Genomic DNA, 13399 nt, shown 5'->3' with positions numbered 1-13399 from the left:
TGACACTCTATGCATTACCTGTAGGTGGTATTGTACTAGTTCCAGGTTTACAGTCATATACCAGTTTATTTATAAAAAAAAGTGGTGGGAAATAGTCACACAACTGACGCTTCGTCGTTTACTTGGGGATATATAGGTGTTAATTGGTTCCCTTCGCATTACTTATGGGTCAATTGTGAACTAGTACCACTTACCTCTAGTTTAGGACTATTTAAATTGCGACAATTGGAATTGCTAGCGGGTAGAGAGAAGAAGAGGGCGATTTGCATATTTCCGTCGTATTCCTTTTTTATACCAGAACAATATGAACGAAGATATTCATTCCTTCAACACTAGCTTGGATGCCTCATTAATATTAAAGTTATGAAGAAAATGTAAATGTGAATTATTTATACAACTCGTCGTTTAAGTTAAGTTAATTAAGTCGCAACTGACGCCTCCTCGTTTACTTGGGGATAAAAAGGTGACAATTGGTTCCCTTCGCATTACTTAGGGGCCAATATTTGTACTAGTACTGATTAGAACTAGTTCTGGACTACTTAAATTGCGACAATTGGAATTTTCGTCCCCACAGGGTAGTACTAGGTAAGCAGGTAGAGAGACCACAACGTATTGAATTGTTGTTGGTAGGTTTTTTTCGTTTTATAAGTGACGCTAGAAGAAATGCAAAAAGGCGGGTAATTTGTAATACGTTTGTTGTTGCAATTCTCACTGAAGGGCTCTCCCTTTGGAATAATTATTGACGTAGGGATAGTGAGAAAAAACCGAAATAAATAAAACAACAACACGTATTGGCGATCACTACACTTGTTGGTGAATACTAAAGAAACACAGTATGCCGTATATTAGATTTATTGGATGTAAAAATAAACGACATTTTGCATGTATTTTAAAGGGAATACAACCGTATTTTGGTGAGAATAACTATTAAAAGATTTATTGTGTGGACTGTATGAAGATAACTACCGACCGATGGGGTGAATAAAAGGCGATCAGTATACCGAAATATTTTTTTTGTGCAAACAGAGATAAAAAATTGAACACTCGCGATTTGCTCACTTATGGAAAACAATGAATTTACATACCTGGTATGTTTTTTGATGAAATATTTGTTGTTGGTGATACGATTGGATGGTTTTGTTGATGAGATGGTGGTGAGGGGTGATTGGGAAACTTTTGTGTGGTGAAGAAGAGAACAAAAACTTAGATTAGCACTAACAACACCGTGTAAATTATCCACTAATTCGTCTCGATTGGATGAAATGTGGGTGGACAACAACAAAATCCAAAGGAACTTATCCGGCTCGAAGGACCAAATGTTTAGGTGTAGCTCAGAAAGGCCGCAGAGAATAGTTGTTTTTTGTGGAGATGAGCAATGGTGATACAAACCCGAGTGTTACCGATAAATATAAGAGGAGAAAAATAAAACACAAAGGTTTTTAGTTTGTATAAATAATATTGGTGTGGGTGATTTATTAAGGCGAAAAGTGCTGATGACTTTACCTGGTGTGGGTGAGACGCGTTACAATTCGCGAGTAAACCGAGAAGTACTTCCGTACTGGTGAAGAGATGACTTATAAGTGTTTTGTGTATAAAGACCGAGAGTGAATCAAGGCTGTGGCACTCACTGCTTATTGGAAAGTTCTCACTACGATCCGAACTGAGCGAATATAGTTCCAGGGAGAAATTGCAGAGAAATTCCACTACCAAGAGAGTACTCTCTACGATCCGCACTGAGCGAACATAGTCTCTGAGAAGATTTGTAGGGCAATGATTGGAAATATCACCCTACGGTCCGCCGTAAGCGAACATAGTTTCTCAGAGGGTTTGTAGAGAACACTTAAGGAAGGGAGGCCTCTCTGCGATCCGAACTAGGCGAACAAAGGCTCCCTGGAGATTTGTAGTGAAAATACCAATAGAGAGTTTCTAACTTAAACAATATTAATATTTTTTATTTATTTGGCTTAAAATTGAAGAACTTTTTCATTGCTTTGGAGTTATAGTACGTTTAGACTATATTGGATTTAGCATATCCAGTCAATTTAAGTTGTCATTTTCATACAATATATGTCAAATAAATCGAGATAATGCACTTAAACATGTTATAAATGTATAGTCTAACAGGTGTTTTAGTTTTTCTTTCATGCATTGGCGCCAATGTTTTTGTTTTGGTTATCAACTGTTATCTTGCTAAAGTTTACTAAATGCTGTCTTTTTACTTTTTTCTCTATTTTCGTATCAAAGAGCAAAATCTCTCTTATACTATGTTTACATTTACGAAATCCACTCGATTTCAACTGTCAATTCCATTGCTCAAACGTCAAATGAAATCGAATCGATTTCAGTTGAGTTTTCATTTGACGTATACGCAAAGGATTTGACAGTTGAAATCGAGTGGATTTCGTAAATGTAAACATAGTATTACTCTCTGAAAAGAAGTTACTGAATAATTATTACTGAACTGAATAATTATTTGCAGAACAGACCAATTGTAAACAAACCCAATTGTTGCTTTTGTGTTTACTAATTTTGAAGTTTTATTCCTTGGTCATTGAAACATTTTCATGAAATCCAGGGTTCCTAGGTCGATGTCCATACTAGAGTAAAATCATGAAGTTGCTGTAGTGGGGAACTCGATTTAAGAATCCTTAAAAGTTTCAATGAAACCACTCTAGTGTGACCTTCGACTTAGGACTTCGGGAAAAACAAGGGTTCTATAGATTGTTTTCATTTAAATCTACCTCTTATACCATGTGTGTTACTAAATCAGGGTTGTATTTGCAGACAGTCTGTCTTGTGCAAACGCCTAGTAAGACGTCAGCAAAATTGTCTGTTAGTTGGCGACGACCCAGGTTCGAATCCCAGCCGGGCTCAGCTGTATTTTAATTTTAAGTTTTGCATTTTTAGGGCGAAGGCCATTATTTGTGAGATTTTAATTACTTCATTTAATCGAGCTATATGACCTAAGGAGATTAATAAGGGCCTGCTTCACTATGTCGAAAGAAAATTATTGCGAACGAAAAACACCTAAACTTTGGTTTTCATAGCAATATTGACTTTGTGTTTGCTTTAAAACAGCTACAAAATTTGAAAATCATACACGAGTTTAGTTGTTTTTCTTTCGTTTTCATTTTCGTTCGACATAGTGAAACAGGCTGTAAATTGAAAAATTGATATCTAGCGAAGACCTACACTCATCAACCTCTATGCGACGATGGTTTCGTTAACTGGTTAGGTTAACATCCTCAGGCATATTAGATAGGGGATCCAAATGGCGAAAATTGTCTAGCCACAGCAACATCTAATATGCCTGAGGATGTTAACCTAACCAGTAGTGGGATTCTGTAACTAATTTTTGTTACCGACAAAAATCCGCAAAATTAAATCGCAAAATTATGACCAAAAACATAAAGAAAAGTTCGCACCACTGTTTGTGTCGCTAGGGGCTAGCGACTACTTTTTATTCATCGTTAACTTACCGAAAAATTTCGTTAATTATCGAAATTATAAGCATTTTAATTTTACCGAAAATTATCGATAACAGCAACACTACAGTTAACGAAACGATCGTCGCATAGCGGTTGATGTGTGTGTAGGACTTCGCTAGATATAAATATTTCAATTTAATCTCCTTAATGTCATGTTCACACGAGCGTTTCAATTACGTTGTTCGCCTGTCGAACGACGTACACGAATTAACCCGTTTCCACGACACCATTCGTAGTTAACAGAAACATAAACAAAATTTCCTTCATTTTTGTTTCCTTATTTTTACGAAAATTTGAACCGAAAACACATAAAATATACATTAAATGAATAGGAAAAGCAATAGGCTTTCCTTGAAATGTATCTTCTATATTTAACTAAACACATTTCATTCATTTTTTCCATAAATTCTGAATAATTTTGTATTTTCAATATATTTTTATATGATTCTATTTTCAAAATTAAAGAGAGAGAGAGGCATGTCGAAACAATGTTTGTGTATACAGACTTTCAGTTATTTGTTTCCTTTTTGTTTTTGATTTTTTACGCGATTTTGAACTAATGGACAAGAAATTTGTGTGGAACTAAACAGGAAACACATCCTTCTTCCTTCTGCATCTATATAAAATGTTTAGTTCATTAATTCTCATTTTTCTTTTTTCTAAAAATTTTTGTGTTTTCAACAAATTTTTCAATTTTGAATTTCGACATGTCATAATTAATTTTCTCGATAAATTCTCTCATTTGTTAGGGATGGGACTTTTTTATTCGTCGTTCAGAGAGTATTTCTAATCGAACAACGTAGAAAAATCGTCGTTCGTTCATAGAAATTTGTATGGGGAATCAAGTAATTTATTCTTATTTGTGGGTCGAACAACGAATAGAGAACGAACGACGTACCGTGGAAACGGGCTATAAATCATATAGCTCGAATAATTAAATTAATTAAAAAAATTTTGAATAGTAATACTTTTTAATAGTAATACTTGCAAAAGAACGATTCGACAAATATTGATATTAATTGAACTTTGTTCCAAAAGTACGGGAATGTAAAAATTTTTGCAAAAATTCTAGCTGAAATGTATCTGCAAATCGGATGCCAGCAATCACGATGTTAGATCAACCAAACTTGTCAAGTAGAAATTAAGAGAACGATATTTTTTCACTGTTATTAGTTTGGGTACAACTTTTGCTATTTTTGAAACACTTTTCTAGCAACAATATTCTGGAGCCTATCTAAGGTAATTTTTATTTTTAACTCTATTTAACATATAAACAGTGAAGTTCTAAATTCCATATGTTTCTGTAAAACGGGCTTGATATGCAGATACATCTACCTTTATTATTGTACCATGCCCATGGCAGAACCATGGTACAATAATACAGGTAGCATTATCATGCCAGCTGTCAGCTGATCGAATATGAAAAGTCAAATCCCTTTATAAAAAAAAATATTTTTGTTGTAATTTCCCCAACAACATAAAGAAAGTTCTGACATAACATATTCAAAATTTTACGATGCCACTACCATGGTAATTGTGCCATGACCATGCCATTTGACGTTTTAAGCCATGGCTGCAGGGTTGTACTATTAAGCGATATTCATACCTGTGGCTGGATTCTTGTTCCATGAAAATTTGAAACGAAAAATACATATTTCCTTTATAATTTTTTCATTTCACAGTTTTTTCCTTTATAAATTTTTTCATTTCACATTTTCATAGAAACAGAATTGAGCCCCTGGCCTACCTCTACTTTATTGTACCATGGTAGGGATCTTTACTACGCGTTTACACAAGACAGACTGTCTGCAAATATAACTCTGATTTACTAATACCCAGCAAAAAATGTTGGAAGTTGTGCAATTGGAGTTATGATTTCACAACATCTTTCGGTGTAGTCCAACAGAGTTATGAAAAATGCACTCCGTTCGATACATTTTATAAGCAGCTGCTGTAGAGATCGCTACAGAAAAAAAGAGTTGGTTGATCCCTACAGATTTCTTCAAAAGATAAACAAGAGTGTATACATTTCGAAGAATCTATATACATATATAAAGTAGAAAAATGTTTGTATGTTTGTTTGAAGTTTATGGACTCAAAAACCGCTGAACCGATCTTCCTGAAAATTTCTGAGTATATCACTGCACGGCCTGAAAGTAGCATAGGCTATTAAAATTTCTGAAATTCCGCGTTGGTCCGGAGATATAGCATCAGAATCGGATGTACCTCCAAATCGGTTCTGATTTGGATATAGCTCCCAAATATATTTTCGGCCGATTTCATGTATTTTATGCTTTAAACACGATATGTATGTATGTCCAATTTCAATGAAATTTGGAATGAGTGACGAAATTGAGCCTAGAAATAAATTTGCCAATTTATATTGAAATCGGTTCAGATTTGGATATAGCTCCCATATATATTATCGTCCGATTTCAAGTATTTGATGGACCAAACACGTGTGACGAAAATTGACCTACAAATAAATATATCAAAATATATTTTACCTTATTCGGGGTAGCGAAGCGCATCGGGTTCAGCTAGTTTGCTATAAAATAAAGAAATACCAACTTAAGTTGCGAACATTTTTGCGGTAATTCACGAGACGGAAATTTTTAATGGAGTGGAGTTGGAGTCCATGTCGAAAGCTGAACTAGTGATAGGAAGGCAACATAAAACAACTTTAGGATGATGAAAGAAAATCAGATGCGCTTGGATTAAATCGAAAACGGAGGAAGTAAGCTCAAATGTGATTGAATTTAATGGAAACTTTTTTTAATTTGTTTTTATATAATAAAGTTCTTTGTGTTTTTGTTTTACACAAATAATAAATGCATTTTATTTATTTTGGGATATTTCGCAATGGCTTGCATTTTAATTGCATCTTTGGACTGATTAAAAATGCAATCCCAAGAGTGCCTTGAAATTCAATCCAAAACAATACATCAAAAGCTGTGATTTGGCTAGAAAATGGAGTGCATCCTAGCTGTGTGCTGTGGAAGCAAAATGGAGTGCATCCTAGCTGCGCGCTCTCTTGTAAAATTCATAAGTGAATTCATAGGAAAAGATGTACTCCAACGGCAAATGTACCGTACACTTGTTGTGATTCAACTGCATCCGCGGATGCAAACTTTTTGCTGGGTACATACAAACACTTGGCTAGTTGCCTCGGCACTGTCTGGTTCGTAGACAGACTTGCGCTCCAAAATCCACTGGATTTCACGAAATCCTGAAATACACCCCGGTGTTTACACTTATTTTTTGTTGATTTCAAACATATTAAAATAATCAAGGTAGATGCAAATGCGCAGCTGATCGAACATGAATTTTCAAAACAAGTTGTTGTAAATTGAATTAGTCATCAAAAACAAAGACATAAATACAACTAAGACTAGACAAAATGCATGCAACAAAAAAATGTTTACGAAACTTTGTATAGAAACATTACCCTTAACAGGTTGCAGTTAATTCAAAATCGCAACCAAGGAGGAACATTTCATGTAATGGTATCAGAAACGAAATTTATGAATTCAAGGATATATTCAAGAATAATTCTATGTCAATTGGATCGGTAAATTCGGTTAAATACGTAAAAATGTATAAAAGAGAAAAATGTTATATCACCATATCGTAATATAACATTATGTTAAATTCAAAAGCCATTCACTGAAGAATGATAGCAAAAAAATTTCTTATCTTGTTGTATTTATGTCTTTGTCAAAAATATACGACAATATAGAACTTTACAACTTTATTTCGAAAATTATCTACATATCGTATTAATTGTGTATAGTACTAACAAATGAAAAAACAAAAAATGATTTTATCGTTGAGACATCGTAATAATAAATTTTGGTATATAAAAGTTGTGTTCAGAACCTGCAAAATATTACTACTTGCAGTAGTTTTCCCGTTTAGTATTAAAAATGCGTTCTCGTACTTCGAAGTCTAGCAGGACTTGCACTTCTCTTTAAACAAAAATAGCGCCGAATAACACCCTCTTCTCCTGTTTTCTGTCATACAATTTTGGCCTAGTAGACACTAACAACATGTTCATTGGCATCTAAATACGATAGCTGATACGTTGATTTTGACATTTCTGCTGGAGTTTTTTTCCATTCCCGTATTTTTTAAGAAATTTGTACGGGGAAGCAATTTTTGATAATTCGCTCCTTTTTCTAACATTACCATTAAAAAAGTACCTGAATACAACGAAAACTAGCATTGAAACAAAGTAATTTAATATTTTTTCACATTTTTTACAAATTTTGATACTAATTTTTTTGTTGCAGCAATCTGTTGCAACTTTTGAGTTGTATATCATGTGTATTGTGATTTTTCAATGTTGATTTCGCTGAAATCACGAAATGAGATGATTTCATTTTTGTATGCGAAATCATTTTAAATTTTGCTTGATTCCGCTCGAAATCACGAAACGCTTTCGAATGTAAACCAAGCATAACGCACATTTTTTTGACAAAAATTAATATAAAGCTCGATTTCCAACGAGAAATTAATTAAAAAATTAATACTAAAAATGATCTTCGCCTAAAAAGGCAAAATTCTCAAATAAATAAAATCAGCCGAGCCAGGCTGGGGTTTGAACCCACGTCCTTGAAAAATACAAGGAAAAAAGTGTTGTCACGGCGTGTTAGTGTTCAGAGCCAAAACTCATAACTTTCAAAGACTACGCTAAGCGTTTGTCATGAGAGCCATACAATTACTGAACAAAACATTCAGAGCTTTAAAAAATCAAATTGCATTTGAAAGAGTAATGTCATGTTCATACCAGCATTTGAATCACGTCGTTCGTTCTCATAATTACGTACACGAATTAACCCGTTCATACGACATGGTACATCATTCATAGCAACATGATTCATATTTCCATAGTTTTTGTTTTCTGATTTTAAAGAAAGTTTCAACCAAAATACGGGTAAAATTATTTTATATGAACTGAAAAAATATTTATCCTTCTTTCAGATATCTATTTAATATTAAATTCTATTATTTTCATTCATGTTTTCCATTTTTCCTCACAATTTTGGTGTTTTCAGTATATTTTCAAATTTTTCTATTTCAATAATTAACGAGAGAGAAACCTGCCAACACATCTTTTTGGTGTACAGACATTCCGGCAGGCATTTGATTTTTGTTTCTAAATTTGTACGCGAATTTGAAACGATAGACAAGAAATGCAACTGCAATGGGAGTGAAGACAAAATTTGCTATGATTTGAATGTATACTAGTCGTTAAACTGTTTACTTTTCATTCATATTTTGCAGTTTTTCTAAAAAGTTTTGGATTTTTAATACATTTTTAATTTTTTATTTTTCCTGTCATAATTAATTTATTTCGATAAATTCTCTCATTTGTTAGAGATGGGACACATTTTATCGTCGTTCTGAGAGTAATTTAAATTGAACAATGTACAAAAATCGTTGTTCGTTCTCAAAATTTTGTATGGAAAATGAAGTAATTGTATCGTAATTTGGGGTCGAACAACGAATAGAGAGCGAATTACCGCTAGTCTGAACATGGCATAAAAGTTAGATGATAGCGAAGCTGTCCCACATCCGATATGTCTGAGGAGCCTTCATTACCAAAGGCGAAACATGTCATGTCACATAGTGGTGGGTGTGTGGGTTCGAGTCGTCGGCTTTCCTTTATCAGATGCATTATTGATCATAAAGCTTGATTTCCAACGAGAAATTAATTTAAAAAAAGTAACAAAGCTGTAGTGCGATTCTCTAACTCATATTTTGAGTTACCGACAAATATCGATTAAATTAAAACGCAAAATTATGAATCAAAAGTTTAAATAAAAGTTGACAACACTCTTGCTATCGGTAAAACTTCTCGACTACTTACTTTTGGTCGCTAACTTACTGAATAATATTGTTAATTACCGAAATTAAAAGCAGTTTAATGTTACCGACATTTGTCGTTAACTCAAAAAATTAGTTAGAGAATCGCACTCCTGAAGCGCTTAATAAAACAAACAGTGACAAATTGTCAATGACGAAAAAGAGAGAAAAATTTACCCAGCAAAAAGTTTGCATCCGCGGATGCAGTTAAATCACTAGAACAATTGCCGCTGGAGTACATCTTTTCCTATGAATTCACCTATGAATTTTACAAGAGAGCGCGCAGCTAGGATGCACTCCATTTTGATTCCACGGCACACAGCTAGGATGCACTCCATTTTCGATCCAAATCACAGCCTTTGATGTAGTGTTTTGGATTGAATTTAAATGCAGTCTAAAGATGCTATAAAATGCAAGCCATTGCAAATATCCCAAAATAAATAAAATACATTGCTTATTCGTGTAAAAAAAGATTATTAATTTTATTACATTTACACATATTAACTTTATTACATTAACAAAAATTATACAAATTTTCCATTTAATTTGATCGTAACTGAGTTTACTTCCTCTGCTCTGCATTTTCTGACACCGCAATTGATTTTGCTCAGATTGACAAAATAACTCCAACTCCACTTCAAAAAAAATTTGCGTCTCGTGAATCAATACAATGTTCGTATCTTTAGTTTGTATTTCTTTATTTTTTTAAAACAAATTCTTATAATTTTAGACACTCTTTCTTGTGTTCAGAAAAAAAGACTGCACCTTAGGGATCAAAAAATTGGCTTGCTTGGCTAGTGATCTTTACGCGAGAGCTTCTAAAATGTATCGAACGGAGTGCAATTTTCATAACTCCGTGTGGACTGCATCGAAGGATGTATTGAAATCATAACTCTGCATTGCACTACTTCCAAACTTTTTTGCTGGGTATTTTTAAGACAGTTCATTGAGATAGGTAATTAATCTTTTTTTGAAAGTTTGTTTAGAAATGGAAAAAGTTTTCATATTGGAGGCAAAGAGCTCCACAATCTAGCAACCCGGATAGAAAAGGATTACTCGGAAATACTTGTGGCAAAATAACTTATTTCAACTTGAGAGTAGGGAATCCCTACTAGGGATACGCAGTGAATTGCAATAATCGGTTTTTCGATTATTCTGTTTTCGTGAAAAACTTAAAACTCGATTTTCGGTTATGCCAAGTTTACACTTGCGCTCCAAAATCCACTGGATTTTACGAAATCCTGAAATACACCCCGGTGTTTATACTTATTTTTTTGTTGATTTCAAACATATCACAATTATCAAGGTAGATGCATATGCGCAGCTGATCGAACATGAAATTTCAAAACAAGTTGTTGTATATTTAATTAGTCATCAAAAATATACGACAATATAGAACTTTACAACTTTATTTCGAAAATTACCGTAAAATTATCAATATATCGTATTAATTGTGTATAGTACTAACAAATAAAAAAATAAAAAATTATGTTATCGTTGAGACATCATAATAATAAATTTTGATAGATAAAATTTGTGCTCAGAACCTGCAAAATATTATTACTTGAAGTAGTTTGCCCGTTCAGTGCTAAAAATGATTTCCCGTACTCCGAAATCTAGCAAGACTTGCACTTCTCTTTAAACAATAACAGCGCCGAATAACACTCTCTTCTCCTATTTTCTGCCATACAGTTTTGGCCTATTAGAAACTAGCAGCATGTTCGTTGGCATCTAACTACGATAGGTGATACGTTGATTTTGACATTTCTGCTGGAGTTTTTGCAATTTCCGTCATTTTTCCGTTCCCGTCTTTTTTAAGAAATTTGTATGAGGAAGCAATTTATGAAAATTCGCTCTTTTTTCTAACATAACCACTAAAAAGTACGGGAACACAATGAAAAACAGCATTTTAACAAAGTAATTTCATATTTTTTCACATTGCTTACAAATTTTGATAATAAATTTTTTTGTTGCAGCAACTGACCATCTACCTTGTTTATTGTGATACGAGAAAAGTGTTGCAACTTTTGGTACTTTTTCAGGCAAAAGCAGGGTTGTATATCATGTGTACTGTGATTTCGATGTTGATTTCGCTGAAATCACGAAATGAGATGATTTCATTTTTGTATGCAAAATCATGATAATTTTTGCTTGATTCCGCGCGAAATCACGAAACGCCTTCGAAATCACGAAAAGACGCCGAATGTAAACCAAACATTAGTGGATTATTTGAGAGTGTTATGCTTGGTTTACATTTACGAAATCCACTCGATTTCAACTGTCAAATTCATAGGTTAAACGTCAAATGAAATCCAATGGATTTCAGATGAGATTTCATTTGACGTTTGAGCTATGGAATTGACAGTTGAAATCGAGTGGATTTCGTAAATGTAAACTTAGCATTATAAAAGTCGACTTTCGATTAATCGTTAACCGCCGAAAACCGATTATAATCGAACATTTTCGTTGATGCGATCCGTGATGGTTATATGTATAAAAAAGTACCGTCAATTGTGCGGTTTTAGCACACCCAATTGTCAACTGCGACTAATAGTCGACCACGATTAATAGCCGACTACGAATAATAATAGACTACGACTAAAGCGGAGTACACACGATCAGTTTTGACTGTCAGTTTTGCTCAAATAATCGGTTGCTTGTCAGTGTGGCCGTTCACTTTTGTCAGTCATCAGGCAACCACAAAATATTTTGTGGTTGCTGGACGGTTGGACAGTTATCGATAATTCCGAAAAATCGACAGTCAAAACTGATCGTGTGTACCCCACTTAATGGTTGACTACGAATAAAGCCTTTACCTAATTAACTGCGTGTTGCGTTCAAAAATACAAAAACAAAATACATCTATTTCAAATTGACAAAAAAACAAATACATGTATTTTGTTTTTGTTTTTTTGAACGCACACGCAACACGCAGTTAATTAGGTAAAGGCTTCCGTCTTCCGAAAGTCGACTAAGAATAATCGATTTTTCGGTTTTCGCAGTCAATAGTCGACTACGACTTTTGGAAATTTTACGGTTAATAATCGATTTTACGTATCCCTACTTGAGAGTTTGTAGAAGGCGATAGAAACTGGAAAAACGACAGGAGATATGAAGGTTGTCCATGTTTAATTAAATTAAAAAATGATACAGAGGCATCGCATTTCAAGGAACCGTTCAAACGAAGAGCCTAAAAACAGAAAGGAAAACTGTGAATATTTATTTCTGCAGCGTCTACCATACAAAAATTTTAATATTTTATGATAGCAGGATATAAAGGCCAGAACAGAATCAATCGTCGCTCGCTTTGCTTGCTTCCCCAAATGTCAAATTATAAAGGAATTCCAGAGCCTCTTTGCAAATCCGCCTGCGTTAAGGAGGCTCTGGCATTCCTTTATAATTTGACATTTTGGAAGCAAGCGACGATTGATTCTGTTCTGGCCTTAAGTTTGTTTATATTATTCCTGCTGGTACCCAATATAACCTCAACACCTTAAAGCATATGAGACATAAGCAACGCATGCGCTGACATACAGTCAGGGACAAAAATTTACATACACCCCCTAAATCTCGGGTATTAGGGTTAGTAGTGATTTTTATGAAATTCCAAGTATGCAGTTGTATTTCTTCTCACTAATAAACAATATTTAATAGAACTGATGAGGTCGACTCCTCAACCTCATCACTAAAAATGTAGCCCAAGAAAAACTAAGGAAAAAACCCAAGAAAAGAAAACACGCGGGCTGATGTTGTCCGTTCTATGGATCGAAAGAAACTCAATTTTATTTTATTACTTTGTTACAACTAGACCTTAAATCTCCAATCACTAAACAATACACATGCACTTATTTACTAATGCACGATGTGCCTAAAGGTATATGCACTCCACGCAGTGTGTGCGTTGCGGGTGATAAGGAACAAAGATATTTTATTACCGACAGCTGTTATGTGAAAAGATCCTAATCTTTTAACAATTGTATGTATTAGTATCTTATCTTTTACAACTATTTTTTTTTTTTTAATATTACAATTACATTTCATTT

This window comes from Musca autumnalis, unplaced genomic scaffold (genome assembly GCF_047663935.1).
Source record: "Musca autumnalis isolate F117 unplaced genomic scaffold, ASM4766393v1 scaffold_1, whole genome shotgun sequence".
In the NCBI taxonomy this organism is placed as follows: domain Eukaryota; kingdom Metazoa; phylum Arthropoda; class Insecta; order Diptera; family Muscidae; genus Musca; species Musca autumnalis.
Note: the sequence above shows the minus strand (reverse complement) of the source record.